General features: G+C 38.4%; 1 protein-coding gene across 6 annotated transcripts in view; it reads right to left on the minus strand.

Moving 5' to 3' along the window:
- Positions 1-18,959, minus strand: part of MIPOL1 (mirror-image polydactyly 1) — a 195,950-nt gene that overhangs the window by 163,808 nt on the left and 13,183 nt on the right. For 2 of the 6 annotated variants that reach the window (XM_065635724.1, XM_065635726.1), the window contains one exon: positions 7,357-7,504. The exons of 1 other annotated variant lie outside the window; for it this stretch is intronic. The gene's annotated coding sequence lies outside the window, so the exon portion shown is untranslated. Of the gene's footprint in view, positions 1-7,079; positions 7,148-7,356; positions 7,505-15,072; positions 15,214-18,959 lie in introns of those variants that run through there. 3 more of the 6 variants (XM_065635723.1, XM_065635725.1, XM_065635727.1) reach the window with 3 other exon arrangements.

Consider the following 18,959-nt stretch of genomic DNA (forward strand, 5'->3'; position numbering starts at 1 on the left):
ACCACATATTGAGATTTCAGGCTTTCTGTAAACACGCAACATATTTTAACTCTAATGAAAACATCAACACTTCACAGAACAAAGGATTAAGAATCTATTACAATAGAATAATAGTGTCTGTCCTTATCCTTACCTTAAACAACAGATGATATGATCTTAACTTTTCATATATGGAGTGTTGATTTGCAGGAGTATTTCCCAAAGGGAAAGAAATTAGTGGATGCTTAATTACATAACAGACATTAAATACATGAACATCCTAGTTTAGCATAGGTGCCTAGTGAAAAACAGCATTAACTTTTAATCCATTTATACTTCAGCAAAAAGAACCTTTTTCTAAAGAATGTCAAATTGAAGCACACAGGAAGTTTTAACATTACCCAATGAGACTCACACCGTCAGAGTTTCAAACTGCCAACTTCTTCCCATGTTTATGTTTGCATTATTTACACCTATGACAGATAAAAACTAAGCTCACTGCACAGCCTTCTTTTTTTTTTAATATATAGTGCTAACTAAAATGACTGCTTCTTCATTCATTCAGGGATATACTCTGCAAAGATGGCCATCAAAGTATTTTGCCTTCCAGTACCCTGAAATATGAATGGATCTTGGGAGAAAAAAAAAATCTAAACAAAATAATACTTATTCAAAAGGATGGCATTCCAGTCCTGGTTCCAATAGCTCATCAACACAAACACTTAATAGGAATCAAATAAAAACAAGATGTATACAAAAATAACATACATCTGCAGGGTAGGAAGAATACGGTGCTTCACTTGTGCAGTTCTGAACAGCTTTTATTACAGCTGTGGCAGTATTTCCATTTTCAGAGGAAAAAGCTTCTGGAGTCTCTGTAGAATATATATTACACAAGGGAGCACCCCACAATAACAGATTAATTAGATCAGTGACAGTCTGCTGTAGCTGCCAGTGTTTCCCCACCAGAGATCAGGAAGACCACCTTCTAAGCTGGAGTTCAGTTACTGACTCCCCCTTCCCAGGAACCGAAAGACTATCGAGACACTTCCACAGGGAGTCCCGATGACTGTAAACCTCTGTTCCCTGGTCTTGCCTTTACAGGTTTTGAAGACAGTTACTGAATCACAGCCTTAGTCGCTGCAACAGCAAACAAACATTTGCTGGGGTTGACTGAATTCACCTCTTCTTCACAAAAAGTCCTCAGCTTTTGGGGGAGTTTTTCCACAAGAAGGGCTATCCCACCTGCTTTGCCTCTGGTGGAACAAGACATCAGTTCCCACTACTCCTCGGAATGGCACCGAGCCAGTCTTTGTCCCCTTTATGATGCAGTTGACGGTTGCCACTGACAGTGCAGGGATGGAGCTATGTAAGGGAGGGAACACCATATGCTTTATGTATAGTGAAAAAGAGAACAAATTTTACTCTTATTTTCCTAAGATTAATTAGATTACCAAGATCTCCTAAAATATCCTGACATGTTTTGCCTCAGGCCAATCTAAACTAAAAAACTTAATTTAGGAAGATATACTACAGAAAAACCAGTTACCTTCTAGAAGCATTTCCCTGGGGAACGGACCCTTTTCTTAACCCAGGTAGATGCCAAGCTTTGATGCAATGATACACTCCTCCACAAAAACGTCACATTTCCTCACTACCTTAAGAAACGTTATGGCAAATCAGAAATCTAAGAGAACCCAAAATAAGTTAAAATTAGCTTTGGGCAGTTATAAAAATACTAGTCAAAGGGTAACTGAAATAGCCCCTTCTAATATTTGTCAAAGGTGGAATAACAGTCATCTGTTAGATACCTGAAAGCTGGGAAATGAAACATACTTTGATATTTGATTACAGAGTTACTTATTTTATTATAGTATATTACTTTTATATGCTTTTAAATACAAATAGTTCATGCAAAATAGTCTGTTTATTTTTAAAATAATAGAAAACATAGGCAAGTAGATTAACCCCATAAGTAGATGAATGTAGCATGTGTAGTACTTCAAACTTAAAACTCTAGCGCTGCTACAAAGACTTCAAGATTTTGGTTTATACAAGTAATTGCATTATCTGGAATCTTGGTAAAAACATTTTCCAAGAGGGCAGAGTCATGTAATAATCCCTGGCTTTTCTCCCCTACTGATTCTTGGCCCAAGAGGAGATGAGACATTTGCCATTGGTTCCAACTAACCTGCATAAAGCAGAAAATATGGACAACCAGGACTCGGGTATTTTTACTCTGTTCCTTCAGCAGCTGCTTCACATTCTCATTAAAGAATTTGCAATTGATGCAATTGATTTAATAGTGGCATACACTAGCGCTCATTCTCTATGTCATGCTTTTGACAAAGGCAAGCGAGAAGGCATAAAAATGCAGCTTCAACTGGTTTACAATAGGTTACACCTATTCCTGAATCAAATTTAATTGGATATAGGACATACACTTTCCTCTTTTTTTTTCCTCCCTAATTTCAACTACTAGTTCAGTGTCTTCAAGGCTCAATTTTCTCTCTACACACACCAGGAAGTGTTTTATGCGCATATTAGATCACTGACAGCCCCCTATCTCTTCTCTCCTCTGTTATACTCTCCCCCATTAACAAGCAAAATAACAAATCTTTGTTTGTATTTTATTTATTAAACAATCTTCAGTCTGCTCCTCTTTTCCAGTTTTTAGCTGTCCTTTGTCCTCTTTTTTCTTTTTCCATAGTTTCGTCTTCTCTTTGACAATACATGCCTTTTCCTTCTCTCCTTGGCCGCCATCTCTTTGAAATGTAAAGAAAACTGCACAGGATCTTGTCAAAGACCGTGACTCCTTTTTTCCCAGCTTTTCTCATCTTGTTGTGCATTCTATGAAGCAGCTTTCTTCTGTGACACCTCCATTAACATTATTTTCACTCTAATAATGAAACTATGATATGCTTTGGTCAAACATGGAATAGCCAATTCATTTAGCCATCCTTCAGCTTCATTGTAAACATGTAGCTGGTTTTATAACTCAATTATTACATATTGCATTAGCAGCCAGATCTCCACTTCTAAACAGTTTACAACTAGACTGTGATTTCCACAGCCTTTAGGCATAAGGATATTTACATATATTTCAACTAACTGTTGTCTTATCTGGAGCCAAAAGAATACTTAGAATATTTTAGTAGAAGCAACCCTATGTCCTCATGGTGGTGAGGGCTACATGCATGTTACGCTCTTTTGACAAGATCATAACCAGTAGACAAAGGGAAGTCATTAATCCCCTCTATTTGGCACTTGTGAGACCACATGTGAAGTGCTGCATCCAGTCTGACCCTCTCATGGATATCCTGAAGCAAGTCCAGCAGAGAGCCATCGAGATGATTAGGAGTCTGCAGCACATGACTTTTGAGGAATGAGTTGTGTTAGTTGGTTTTAAGGAGAGAAGGCTAAAGGGGGATTTTATTAGTTTTTAGATGCCATGTGATTAAACATGGAGAAGACAGAGACAGTCTTCTCTTGGAGATGGGTTGTAACACAGAAAACTCTGAGACTTATGGGTAACAGATTTTCAACAGTGAGGGAAGTCAAACAAGTTGCTCAGGGAGGTTGCAGAATCTCCATTGCCGGAGATGCACAAAACTCACCTGGACACAGCAACCTGACCTAACTTCGGGGAAGGTCCTGCTCTGAGCAGAAGTGTGAACTGGGTGATATTCACAGGTCACTTCCTGCCTACCTATTTTATTATTTGAATGATTGCAATAAAACAAACCCACCAGAACTAGTATTCTTACAATACACTAAATTCTGGGTTGCTTTTTGCTTTACAGGCTAGGATAGTACAGCAGGGAAAAAACTAAAACCAAACCAGCAGCGAGGCCCAGCCAAAGACAACCCAGATGGCAGACAGGCAGAATGCTGACAGGGAGGAAATGGTGCAACAGCAGCATCAGCACAGTGCTTTGAACACTACTTGTCTTGAGCATCCCATTTTTCCAGTTTGCTACATGACTGGATGATGTGGCATTAGGCCAAACATAGAGTGCTGGTTTGTACACCATCCTTCAGTAAACCAGAAATGGACCGCTGATAAAGATATTTCACCTGCCTTTCTGAAAGCACTTTCCTCAAGCTCCACAAAATCCCTCTGCCCACCCCCAAACTTAAGAAGAAGTTACTGTGACTAAAGAGCTCCAAAGCTAATTATGGAAATGATTCAAGAAACATTTCAGCCTACAGTGCTTATGTTTGCAAAATTCATTAGACAGCATATTCATCCCAAATCATAATTTATTTTACTAGAAATATAACCTAGACTTTACCAAAACAGTAAAAATAAAGTCACAGAACATTAAGTGCCCATAAAAATGAGAAGCAGCAACTTAGTGCTAGATTCACAAGTCACTAGTAAGCCACAACTTTAAGCAGGAATTAAATTTTTCCTGCCAAAAGCATTCGAATTGTTCATTTGCCTTCACAGAAAGAAGATGGTACAGGGACTTAGTGAAGAAAAGGAGGCAAGAAACCACACTGAAGCAGAGAAACTCAGTTTATCCAGCCAGCTCACGTTTCTCCAAGTATTTTCAATAGCACCATTTTTCCTGACAGCAAACGCACTAAAAATAAAAAGCACAAAGGCAACAAACAGTGTGGATGTTGGAGCCCGACCAGGAACTATCATGGGCACTGAACATGTAGAGGCCTGTCAGAAATGTGCCAAGCTTTCAAGACCCAGTCCTGTGCATGGGGACTGAGGGGGGCCTGTCGATCTCTCACAGGGAAATACAGCTGCACCACTTATGTATCTGTCAGACTGTTCTGAATAGCATGAAAACACAAGCAAACCTCCACTGCTGTCATAAACCAACATATCCAGTGCACTGGATCTACTCCAAATTAGTTATCCACTCAAATTCAACAATGTACACTTGAGCTGCTGAAGAGAATCATATCACCTGAAATTTCACAAGCTAAAATGAGCAGAGAAATAAAACACTGACTCCAGATCAGACAGTTTTGTTCTTTATAAGAGAATTAACTAAGCTGTCATTTTCTTAGGTGACTATCTTAAGAGAAAACTATCCTTTAAAAGCATAATTGTTCCCTAAACAGTGCTGGCACAGCAGTAAGAGCATTGGAACATATAGTTTTGCTCAGGTGTGAACACGGACATACTTTTTCATTCAATAAACAGACATTTTGATTCAATAAACTCCTCAACTTGTGATTTGTTTTTAAATCTAGCAACTAGATCTAGTACATAGTACCTTCATTGACTACCAGTAGTAACTTCATACTTCTGAGAAGTGAAGGGAGTTACACAGGAAGAATGGCACGCTTCAGGACATGTGTCCAAAGAAAGGCAAGAAAGCTGGTTAAGGGTCTGGAGCACAAGTCTTATGAGGACAGACTGAGGGAACTACAGTTGTTTAGCCTGGATAAAGGAGGTTGAGGGGAGGCCTTATCACTCACTACAACTACCTGAAAGGAGGTTGTAGCATGGAGGGTGTTGGTCTCTTCTCCCAAGTAGCAAACAAGAGGATGAGAGAAAATGGCCTCAAATTGAACCAGGGCAGGTTTAGATTGGATATTAGGAAAAATTTATTCACTGAAAAGGTTGTCAGGCATTGGAACAGGCTGCCCAGGGAAGTGGTTGAGTCACCATCCCTGAAAGTATTTAAAAGACCCGTAGATGTGGCACTTGGGAACATGGTTTAGCGGTGGACTTGACAGCGTTAGGTTAATGGTTGGACTCTACGGTCTTAAAGGTCTTTTCCAACCTAAATGATTCTATGGGGTTTTTTACACTCTAACAACAACATTTCAGAGCATTTTCAGCACCTATGCATTGGCTATGTGCTTTATAATGTGCTTAATATGAATGATACATAACATGCCCTACCATGAGCTGTTGCTTATTTCAGTATGACTAGCAGGCTAGTGTTTTTAGCAACTTAATTCACATGCTTCCCTCAAATGTATTGCAATATCAAAGAAACGTGAAGGCAAGTACAACTTAAAATAGCAAGTCACATATCCAGAAATGCTCTTGGGCCATCAGAGAGGAATTAGATATTCTGAGGTGGGCCAAAAGTCAGTGAAAACCAGACATGAGTCAGTGAAATTAAGTTCGTTGAGAATATCCAGAATTTAAATGGAAGGTAAAAATTGAAGAGGCTAAACCTGCAAACATTGAGCACTATGTAATTGTTGCACTGCTTCCTTTTATTGCACTAGCAAAGGAAGGTACACGATTAAAGAGGAGTTGCCATTGACTCTGAATCAGTGCCAGGCAGCTGGGAAGAGAAAAAACTACAACCAACGAACCAAAAGAAGCATTAGCTAAAGTTAAAGAGGTTTAGATCATCAGTCACATCATCACAGATATTTCCGAAAGTGGCTTGATTGATCTCCCTGCCAAATTTTAAGAAAGAAATGCAAAACATACCAGCTTCCCAATCAAACTGCTGCAGTATTTTTGTTTATATCAGGGAAACAATATATTTGTCCTTTAACCCTAGTTTGGAAATTATCCAATATCTCTCAGCTGAAACTTACGAAAAAAGATAACCTTCCCCCAGTAGGAAGGAAATGCCTACTGTGGGAAAAAAAAAATTTCCATCTAAAATGTTAAAGTCACAAACAATGGAAACTCAAATAAAAAAGCTCTTCCAAAGAAAGGTGTGAGACAACTTTGAGCACAGGCAGAACTGTCAGATCACTCATAATGAAAGCTGGTTCAGCTTTTCTTTGAAATACATGTTTGAATAAATAGATCATTCTCATTCCTTAATCTTGTCATCATTTATAATGATATACAACAGAAGGAATAAAGAAACTCAACAGATTTACTTTTAAAAAAACATTTCTTTACTGGGTTTTGAAGAAAGGTCATTTTAAACTCTTAATAAGTACATTATTCAGCCAAAACCACAAAAGTAATTTACAGCAAAGAAGTGTTAAAGAATTCCTCTGAGAACATAAACTACAAAGTGGTTGATATAAGTTGAAGGTTACACAACTGATAGAAGAAGTTCTTATTAGAGGTTCTGAGCCTTAAAAATCAGATTATTTCCACATAGACAAATGGAAAAAAAATCCTGGAAAAATTCAAGACCTAGGATTACCTAGCCAGTTTCAACAAGATTATTCTCTTCAGTTTTTTGCAAAACTAAACAGATGGATGTTCTCTTCTTTCTTGCAACATCATCATAAATTCAGGTATCCTGCATTCATTATTCCTTGATTCATCAAGCTACATTAATGTTTTTATTGCCGAAACACTTGATGTCAGAGGTGAAAAGAAGAAATTATGTGAGGTTGCAGAGAGCTGAGACAGCAGCTGAATCTTGGCCCCACACTAGTTATTCTTGGGTAGAGCAAAGGAGCTCTAAATCCACTTACTATATGAAGGAGGCACAATCCTTCTTTAGCACTTCTGAAACCCAAGTTTATTTTGATGACTGCTTTCTCTTGCACATAATAGAGCTGAACAGTTTGAGGCTTGCTTGTCAGATGTTCTGGGCATTACAAGTTGCACTGCTTGGCATCACTAAAAAATAAAAATTAAAAAGTCAAGACTTTACAGCTACAGAATTATACATAAAACACAAGATTAAAAAAGAGAAAAATCAGGCAAACAGTTCAAATACTCAGAACAACTCCGAAGACATTCTTGGACATTGTGAAGCTGCGAGACTTGTAGACTCCAGAGTTTTACCTCCCCTTTCATGTTGAAGGAGTATCTGACAAAGTTAGGTAGGCGCTAGGATGGCTTCTGTGCCTAATTATAGCACTAGAAAAACTCCTAAATAGCTTCCTATTTCACAGTCAAACTGGGAGGAAAGAAGGGAGAAAGTCTTCTGGAATACTTCTTAAAACACGTTATGAATGAAGGCAATGTTGTTTTAATGTTGTGCTTTCATGACTCCTTGCTGTCAAAGGCAAATCTTAACATGTTCAGATTTTAATGTAACAAAAGGCGTAATTTTTCTGATAAAGTTATACCACTTTGACTTTCAAAGTGGTCTTCAACATTCTTTTAATTTTTTCAAGACTCTTGTGTTTTCCTGTTATCTAACAGAAATATTTCACTGTACTCAGTTTTTATCTGGATTGTGCAGCTGCTGAGCAGACTGGCTTGGGAAAAGAGGTATGATGGAAAGGTTGCAGGTTTTGCCATAACTTAGCTTACTACAATATGTTGTTCCTGCCTGAAAAGAGTTAAGTGAGTTCCATTTAGTCATCACACTGAACTTTGCTGAGGTTAAGATTATTTTTGTTTTTATCCAAGATACTCACTGAAAAAGCTACACCTAAGAAGAAGGTAGTTTAGTACTTAAAAGAGTTTCAACAGCACTTTCAGGACAAGTCAAAAAAAGCACACCTACTCTCAGAAATCCATTAATAGACATCTCCCTAAAAACCTGTTTCTTGAGACATTTGAGAAGTCCTGAGACCCTAAAACTAGCAAACTCATGCTTCGATCACATTTTTTTTTTAATCAGATGAGACATAGTTTTGTTTCAAAACATCTTGGATAACAGAGAATTTTTACGAACTTCTTTATAACTGGGGTTTAACATCAGTCTGAATGACTTTATACAGCAACTGGAACAAAATGTCGGTTTTATTTACAGTATCACATTCCTGTATTAGTAAACAGTGAGACTTTTACATAGAATTGTATTACAGAGGATTACATTTAAAAAAAAAAAGTCCATCACTGAGTTGTTTATATTACATTTGAGATTTTTAAGACCTGCAGATGGACAGACAATTCTTAATTTCCCTGATCTCTTTAATGGACTGAATGGCTGTATTACTGGAAAAAAAGCATAATATGTAATGCTAAATGGGTTCTCAATAAAGTTTTTTGGTTTTGTTTTTGAGGGTTTTTTGTAAGTTTTAAGATAAATGTGGAAGTGTATATTATATCAAGTAGAAAACAAGCTACTGGGCAGACACAACCGGAGGGGAACCTCAGTATGACAGCAACATATGGCTATTTTCAGTAAGTTTTCTCTCATAAGTGCAAGACAGTGAATGTTTGCCAAAAGAATTTTACATCCAGGAGGGTTTTCAAAATATGAAAGATACTTTTAAACTATGAAGAGAATTATAATTTTTGCCTAATATTTAGTAACCTTCAGGTACTGTAATTCCACTTCAGATCCTGGAAAAACATTCTGGAGACAAATATTAGTCTACCACTGGATAGTGAAGAGGAGGAACAAAATTACATTTCAAGGGGAAACTGTTTTAATTAGAGTTACCTTGTACACCTGCACAGCAGTCACCTTCAGTATAATGTGAGAAAAAGTGTTACACCCCACAACTGTGTCCATGCTTTCTACCATCAAATTCTGAGTCCATAAAGTAAGAAGCTGAAGTTTGTTCCCGCGCATATTTATATCATCCTGTATTTATGCAACTGCAGTGCAGAAAACTAACTGGTTGACTATACATCCCAGGGTAACATAGTGTCTTGATACATCCATTGCACTCTAATCCATAACATTTATGACAAAGAAATCCTTCGTGGATGCTCCATGCTTTTATACTGTCAAGATGCCATTAATGGACTAGAGGACTGGGTCCACTGGTGCCCTTTCACAGTTGTATCACATCAGAAATGACCTCAGTATGACCCTGAAAGAAATCTCATTGTATCAAAAAAGGAAAGGTGAGTCTATTCTCACAAGGGGCTGCATTTCCATTTCTGTCCTCCTGCTGTCTCATCGATCTTCGCTACTTGGAAGGAAAGCCCAATCACATGAGCAGCAGACATCAGTGATCCAATCACCACCCCAGCAAACGAAACCTGCTGAGCTACTGCCTATGCAGAAGCTTAACTAGTGCTATACTAGAACTTCACATTTGTTAAACCATTTGGATGCAAAACGGATTACCTTGAAGCCTACTTGAGAAAACAAAGGTCAGATGCTGGCCCTGCTGCAGTGGCCCTTCCTTTGCTGAAGCAGAATGAGTTACAAGCTTACAAACAAACTACAACTTCTGAAGAAAATAAAAGAACATTTGTAATCCCCAAGCTTACCTAGAAGAGCTGTTCAGTGGCACCAGATGAGCACCCTAGGGCTGCTGGGTCACTACTCACGGCCACTACTCTCTGACATGATCTAACTCAGGTCTGACCTCAGTGACACAGGTACAGTTACAGGAGCCCAGAAAACCTGGTGTCTGTAACAAGCAACAGATGTAGAAATCACTGTTTCTGTGTAATAAGGGCAGCTGATCAAGACATGTTTTGGAAGCCAACACTTCTAAAAAATATCCAGCTTGACAAAATACCTGTCAGGTCTTGTAACATTCTGTGCGAAGTGGATGCCATGTCAAGAAGTGTATTTCTTATTGCCCTAAGACTCAAAAGCTCCAGTACCCTGCATATTGAAAAACCTGACAGTGAACATTACAGCTTATTTATTAAATATTTGTGGTAAAATGAGTGGCAGTCATTTCGTGTTTCAAATTTTGGCTTGCAATTTGGTTACTCAGAGGTTGTCTCATTCTTTAGTTCAGACTGAGACAGAGGGTCAGCCGAGGTAGCTGAGCCACCTCCTTACAGCATAAAATAATCAACAGTGTATGGTATCTGTGAGGACCTAGAATCCATTTTACTATCCTGCCAAATCTGAAAAATACTTACATTTCCTTCTCTTAGAGACATACCAGAGATCCAATCCTGGATAAAATAAGCCTTCCAGATAGAAGGTGCTCCTGACAGGAAGCAATTTATTAGCGAAATGGATTCTTAAATCATGGGCTCCATCATGTACACAGCATTTGGATCCCATCAACTACATCTCCAGCACATGCACAACCATCTGAACAGGGCCAATCTAATTTCTCAGTGTTATTGTAGCACCAGTTCCATTTCCACCTACAGACCTCAAGCAAGCTTTGCATTAATCTCTTCTTAACAGAGACATGTTAATTTGGCTACAGGTAATATATGGGAGGACACTGAGAACGTTAATACCTATTCACTACTTTGAAAACCAAAAATACTCAAAGCGCTAAAATTATAATGCAAGTAAAGAATGAATAGTAGGAAAGATGGTGCTTATCAGTTTCATTTTATTCACTTAATATTTTCTGCAGTAGTTATGTGTTTTGCAAGTGAAGGGATTTCCATTTACTGACCTTGGCATTCATCAGGACCATACTGTGATTTATATTGAGAATTCCAAGCCTTTATCTGATCTTACAAATAAATGTAAAATACATAAAACAATTATCCTAGTGTAAAATTGAATTTTATCTCTCTGTAACCAGCTTTTGTCTATGCTACATATTTCTATGTTTGAATACAATTCAAAATTAATAATAGGTATAATTTATTTTCTGACTTTTCATTATCTTGACATTTTAACAATCTTTTTTTTATATACTCAGGCTTTAATTTTATCTAGGGCTTCAACCCCACAGTTGCTTTTTAGACATGTACAATGTGTCTTTCAGAATATTCGTTCAAGGAATAAGACTGCTAAAGGGACATATTGGACGTTTAGCAGGCAAAAAAATAGTATAAAAACCGCAGGATTTTCTAACAAAGAAAACCACCAGATTAGAAGAGAAAATGTAGCACTGCATGTAAATGGAAAAAAAAAAAAAGTAATCACTGTGAAGAATTAGAAGCAGAAAGCAGAGTTCTGAAGTTAGTGGTTCTAGAAAATTACTAACACACAGCTTAGATTTTTTAAAAATTATTTTTAATAGCTGAAAAAGATAACAAAGGAAGTCTCTTTCCTGTTAACGGGCAGTCACAATTTTATATTGAATGCCATAGCATTAGCAGTTTAAAACAGAGATTAGTCTAAGCTGGACATGAGCCTTTCGGTGGTTCTCGAAATATCACTTTACCATGCAATTTTTTGGGCTTAAATATAAATTATACGAATGCACCAACCAAATATTTTATTTTATTTTCTTAGCACAATTAATTAACATCACTTCAACTAACCATCCCCAATGTTTTATTACCTCAGTCATATATACATCGACTTCAAAGAAAGGCCTATATCTAGTGGAGTGCCTCAAGGGTCAGTACTGGGGTCAGTATTGTTCAATACATTCATCAATGACTTGGATGAGGGAATTGAGTGTACTATCAGTGAGTTTGCTGATGACACCAAGCTGGGAGGAGTGGCTGACATGCCAGAAGGCTGTGCTGCCATCCAACGAGACCTGGACAGGCTGGAGAGTTGGGCAGGGAAAAACTTAATGAAATATAACAAGGGCAAGTGTAGAGTCTTGCATCTGGGTAAGAACAACCCCAGGTTCCAGTATAGGTTGGGGAACGATCTGTTAGAGAGCAGTGTAGGGGAAAGGGACCTGGGGGCCCTGGTAGACAGCAGGATGACCATGAGCCAGCACTGTGCCCTCGTGGCCAAGAAGGCCAATGGCGTCCTGGGGTGTATTAGAAGGGGGATGGTTAGTAGGTCGAGAGAGGTTCTCCTGCCCCTCTACTCTGCCCTGGTGAGACCACATCTGGAATATTGTGTCCAATTCTGGACTCCTCAGTTCCAGAAGGACAGGGAACTGCTGGAGAGAGTCCAGCGCGTGGCCACAAAGATGATTAAGGGAGCGGAGCATCTCCCTTATGAGGAAAGGCTGAGGGAGCTGGGTCTCTTTAGCTTGGAGAAGAGGAAACTGAGGGTTGACCTCATTAATGTTTATAAATATATAAAGGGTGAGTGTCAGGAGGATGGAGCCAGGCTCTTCTTGGTGACAACCAATGGTAGGACAAGGGGTAATGGGTTCAAACTGGAACACAGAGGTTCTACTTAAATTTGAGAAGAAACTTCTCAGTGAGGGTGACAGAACACTGGAACAGGCTGCCCAGGGAGGTTGTGGAGTCTCCTTCCCTGGAGACATTCAAAACCTGCCTGGACACATTTCTGTGTAACCTCATCCAGGTGTTCCTGCTCTGGCAGGGGGGATTGAACTAGACGATATTTTGAAGTGCCTTCCAATCCCTAACATTCTGTGATTCTGTGAAAGTCAACTATGTCTCAAACCAAGTACTTGCTACTGTGCAGGCTCAAGTATACTTTGTATGTAAGTGCTAAGGTTTACAGAGAAACTTTTTTTAAGGGAAGCAAAAGCCTCGGAATTAGAGACGGTCAGGGAGAAAGAAAAAAATTTAAAAACAAAACAAAAAACAAGAAAAATTAATCTTCTTCAATGCGGCAGATGTGCAACGAAGGCAAGGAACTCAGTTCAGCCATGCTGCTTGTACACAAACATACACAGTAAAGCATGGAAAAAATCTCAAAGAGATTTTGATGAATAAATATGAAGAACGACACAGCTATAAGGGCTGATGGCAAAACTGCCACTTCCCATATAGGGCAAGCACAAGTCCACAACTGTGGCCGCTGTGCACAAAGCCAGACTGGCCACACCAGTGCTGCATGGACACTGGCACTGAGATTCCTTCACGTCTGCAGCAAACCAAGCTGCTTCCTGGGCCTTTGTGATTAGAGGAGGAATGTCATAACCATGGTGGTCTAGGCTGCTACAAGCAAAAACAACACATCCCAAATTGAGTGGCCCTTGATCTGAAGTGACTGTGGTCAGGATGAGGCATGTTTCAGGAGTCCCTTGAATACCTTGTGATAAACGCATGTGGAGAAAATAACACGAAAGAACACTGTAGTTAACTGAATAAAAGGTTAAAGAAAATAAACAATATTTTTGCAGCTTAGCATTTATTTGTGAACTGCTGGTGCAACTCTATGCTTGAAAGAAAAGCTATGAGGCTTTTGGTAGCTTGACAAGACAATCTACAAGCTTGAATGAAATGTTCAGCTTAAGGAATTAGAATAAATCTGATGACTGATGTGCTACTGAACGTGACAGACTGTCATCTGTTTTAAACAGGATCTCTGTAGGATGTACTGAAAGCATTTTTTTTCCATTACCTTAAACATACTAAGACTTTTTCCAATGAATTCTGGCTAATCTATTAAGACAAAAGATCTTCTCAAACTCTTGCCATTTCAATAAAATAATGAAATAGCCACTCAGGTTACTTGCATAATTAATCCATGCTGATGCTGTACTTCTGTGATTAATTTTCATCCAGTCCACAAAAGCATACAACAAAAACAATTACTTTTCCCAAATTAACTATAAAATTATAAGCTACAAGCAATAAGTGATTAAAGTAGGTACAGGCATTCCTCAGTAGCTTTTAAAATCAAGAAAAAACAATCGACAGAAGTTCTACAGTGAAAAGATACTGCAGCAGCTAGGGATAGATTAAAAAAACCACAAACTCTAGTTTTAATCTGGCCAAATCCTAGAAAACATTTTAAAATCCTAACACATTATTTTAACTACATACATTGACAAACTTATATAAACAATGTAAAATAAGATAAAAATCTCTGGAAGGCAATTTATGGTATTTTAAAAACATTGGCAAGATGTAGGCTCAAATGGAAATATCCTTCCTCTCTCAGACTATAAATAGTTTCTGTAGGAATTACTGAGGTGCTTTACCATTTCCTTATCTTAGAGGTGATGACTCAAATCTGTCCTACAAACAAAAAAAATAAGGAAAAAGTGATTTTGTGACATCCACCTGGAATCTGTGCCTTAGATGCAGGGAAAAGGCAAAACTGCTCATTGGTAAAAAAGAGCAGTTTGAAACACACTGCATTTACAAAGCTGAACTGGGATGCCAGCATAATTCCCCAGCTCACACAATCCACTTCCAAAGGGGAATAAGAATCAAACCACCACCAAAGACCTCCAGCTTTCAGAAAAGGTTACATGTCACAGATACACACCATTTAAGATATTTTAGCTATGGGTGAATTTCCCCCTTAGTTGGTTGGTTTACGTTCAACTAAAAATTCATACCACACATTTCTAAGAACAGAACAGTCCATATTGTTTAGCTCATAAATATCAGTATTAGACCAATTTACCTTACTAGTTTCCCTTACTGGCATACAAGAGTACCAAAATTAGATGAAAATTTAAGCCATAAAAAGTTCAAGGACCTCAGTCAAAAATCGTTTTGCATTTAAGACTGCAGTTACCTAGTGTCCCATCTCGCCCCCATTTGCACTCAGAAGACCAACACACCTTTTTCATTCAGTTGCTGTGTTATAGCTGATCAATACAGAAGATCACAAGCCTCTGCACATCCTGATGATTTGTCCTGTGTTTTGCAGGAGTTCTTTACATGGCTCAGTTCCCATAATCTCCTTCCCCACTCAATGTAACCTGTTAACAAAAACAACTATAGCAGTGATGAAATCATGCTGTAGGCAGTTATCAATAGGTCTTTGAGGTACCCTATACTGTAAGGAGAAAAATCTATTACTTCTGCTTATATGAGAATTAGAAATTAATCTGTTACCACCCGAGATGTTCTGGATCAAAAGAAATGGAACCAGAGCCTAGAAGCTCCGAAACTTCCCAAAGCTTTTCACAGTTGCTAGCTCTACACTTCTATCATCTCCCCTGGTGAAAACATCATACTTCATTACAACCTCTGCTATTCAACATGTGTTGTATTTCCCTGCTAAATGCTTCAGGCACTATGTAAAATCTTTCAAAAGAATCAGGTGCTGATACATAAAGAATGCTGAACACACACACAGAGGTGGTCTCCACTTTCTTGAAGGCAACTGCCAAATTCAACTGATGCATCAAGCACAGAAAAACCTTTGTTATCATTCATCTTGTCATAAAGTTCTCTGTGCGCTGGCAGGTGTAAGTCTTGGTGTTTCTGTGCTCTGTTTTTTTAAAAACATTTTAAGGCAAAGTTTAATGAAGGCTTGTCTTTTTTTCCCCCACCTTTAAATGACCACTAAACCCACCATATTGATTCTACCACTCATTTAATGTTTCATACAAGATTATTCTGCTCTCCTTTTGCTTCTGAGGGCACTGGAATGTCATTTTCTGGACATCTTGTCTTTTCAGCTCTACCCTGCATTCCATTTAAGGCTTTACTGCCAAAGTTTTCCTGAAAAATCCCCATCCCTCTCCAAAGAAAATGCTCCTTTAACAAGAACATGACCTAAAACTTCGTAACCACTCCCTTGAGGAGGAAATGGCTTATTTTTATAAACATTCAAGTCAAATATTTATATTCATCTACAGCTTCCTTTTTGTGCTAATATCACTGCCTCTGATCATAACTAAATAAAAATTCAAATAAAACAAAAACATGGCCACTCTATCATGCTCTAACAATCCAAAGGTGCTTTAAGATACATTGTTAATGCCAAATCTACATGCTGAAATTTCAAAATATCACTGCAGTGACCAATTGCTGCATAGAGTCAATTCTTCTCAAAAAAAGTATTAAAAAATTTAAAAATTGACATTAACAGAAGTAGATGCTATTTATACAAATGTATGTGTTCCTCCCTCAAAAATTTAAGATGTACATCCAACTAAGCTTCTAACATTAATATATGCTTCTAATAAATTACAAAATGCTTTTCATAATAGATTCTAAAATAAAATAGACTGCTTTTACTATTAAAAAATAAGTTATTACTTGTCCTGGGTCTGGTTTGTATGGAATTAACTGTCTCCCACTGTGTTTTGGATTTGTGGCTAAACCAGTCCAGATAATACACCAAAGTTTTGCCTATTGCCAGCAGTGCTTGCACAGCATCCAGGCCTTCTCTTCTCCCCTCCCACTCTGCCCTCCAGAGAGCAGCCTGGTTGGTGGGCAAGAAGTTGGGAAGGGACACAGCTGACTCAAACTGGCCAAACAGATATTCCATACCATATAACATCATGCTCAGCAATAAAAACTGGGGTAAAGCAAGAAAGGGGTAAAGGGGGTGCACAGTTTTTCTTCCAAGGAAGCTGTTGCTCAGAGACTGGCTGGGCATTGAATATGCTTGGGGGTGGGAGGCAGTGAGTGACTCTATTTGCATCACTTTTTTTTCCTGCTGTTCTTCTTTTTCCTTTGCTTATTAAACTGTCTTTATCTTGACCCATTAGCTTTCCCACTTCTGCTCTCCCCATTCTCTCCCCCATCCCGCCAGGGGTAGTGATGAGTGAGCATCCGTGGGTGTGCTCAGCTGCTGGCTGGGATCAACCCACCACACCACTGTTTTTCTAGTCTCCCTCCAAAGCACAAGGATGCTTATAGCTGTGGTTTGTGGTTTTTGTTTGTTTGGGTTTTTTGTTTGCTTGTTTGGTTGGTTTTTTTTTTGTTTGAGTGGGGTTTTTTTGGTTTTGTTTGTTTGTTTGTTTTTAATGCACTAAACCAGTAACAAGTTGGAATACCGACTAGAGCTCCCACTCCAAAGTGCAACAGCTACTTGGGTGTTAAGGACTGGAGTGCTGTACTACAGTTTGCTAATGTGCCATGTTAAAGAAAACCTATAATTCCATTTTTGCAAACCATAAGCACTAACCAAACTAACCACTAACCATCAATACAAATCAAATGGCACCATTTCAGCAGAATTCTAACTCTATTTTTGACAAATGCTTTCACAATCTCACTTTTAACCCCATTCCTCAACATCCGAATGCTGGTTTCACGTGCATGATGAACACCAGGAAGAAACACATTTCCAAAGATTGCAACTTAGCTCAGTATTCATATCATCATCAGACAAATCTGCAGGCTTCAAGAATGACTTCATTCTTCTTTTGGGATCTAAGGTACTGTACAGGATTTTACTGCACAGAAATATTAGTCAGCACAAGAATACCATGGGCCCACATCCTTTCCATTGTTTTGAAATGTAAACATAAAGTCATCTAGAATTTCAAGTAAGAAATGCAGGGTATACATTATAGAAATTGTGTACCTGTTACAATCACAGAGTAACCCTTATCTAGCAGATTTTTCAAGTAAATATATACTTACTGGCACAAACAAAACAACAAAACCCCTTATAACAGAATAAAAACTTACTACCTCTTATTTACCTCTAAAAGTTACTACCTCTTTATTACCTCTAGAACATTATCCTCCTTTCTCTCTTTAAAATTCAGAACTGCATCTCATGTTTACAAATGAAATTAGCACCTTGCTGTTCAGCAACTGTTCTCACACTAGAGAAAGTAATCTACATACAAAACCACATGAACTAATTTCTAAAGGAAGTTGTTTGCAACTCGCATGTTCTTCATAGTTTTGCAAGTAGCCCATAAAGATGCCAGCAAACCAAGACCACTACATCAGTTAGTTGAACTGCAGATCACAGCGCTGGGCCGAGGGTGTAGGTGGGGAATGTGCAAGATTGGCTACTGCTGATTTTGAATTTATGAACTGCACTGTTCAACGAATTTCAATAGTCAAAAATATAGTTTCAAAAGGATTAGTAGTTAGCATTAGTCAGAAACAAAAATACAAAACCAAATCCTAAAACTTCAATTTTAAAAGCAAATTCTTCTGCTTTGTAATTTTAAGAGCTTCCCACAGACCCTGTTTGTGATGATCTCAATCAAGATTTGCCTAACAACAAGTAGTTAACTCAGAATTAATTGCAAAGCGAAAACGTGACGTACCAGACAACTTTTCATACTCCCAGTGCTTTAGAACAGATCGGAGTATTTCACCGGATTGCCTGCCTCCGAAAACACGGCAAAACTGTCTCTAAGATTCTCGGCACACGGTCACTCCTTTGGCTTGCACCGCTAATACTAGACATTTAGTTTTAAAATCATGTTCATTTATCACATATGAATAAAATATATTACAGACAGATGCTCAAGAAGCCTCTCCCGCCTGGCTCTCTGGGTAGAGAGGCTGCAGGTACCCTCACCAGCCCATGTGACATGGCTGCTGCCACAGGGCTCCATCTACTGGTCTGTGATCCTGCACATAAGCAGGAAAGGCTGGTGAGAAAACAAAACAGAACAAACAAACAAAAACCCAAACCAACAAACAACAACAACAAAACCCCAAACTAAAATATCAACAGCTATTTCACGTCTCTGCTTGCTAATAAGAGCAGGATATTCAGAACACACTACTGTTTCAGAAG

This window comes from Caloenas nicobarica, chromosome 5 (genome assembly GCF_036013445.1).
Source record: "Caloenas nicobarica isolate bCalNic1 chromosome 5, bCalNic1.hap1, whole genome shotgun sequence".
Lineage (NCBI taxonomy): Eukaryota > Metazoa > Chordata > Aves > Columbiformes > Columbidae > Caloenas > Caloenas nicobarica.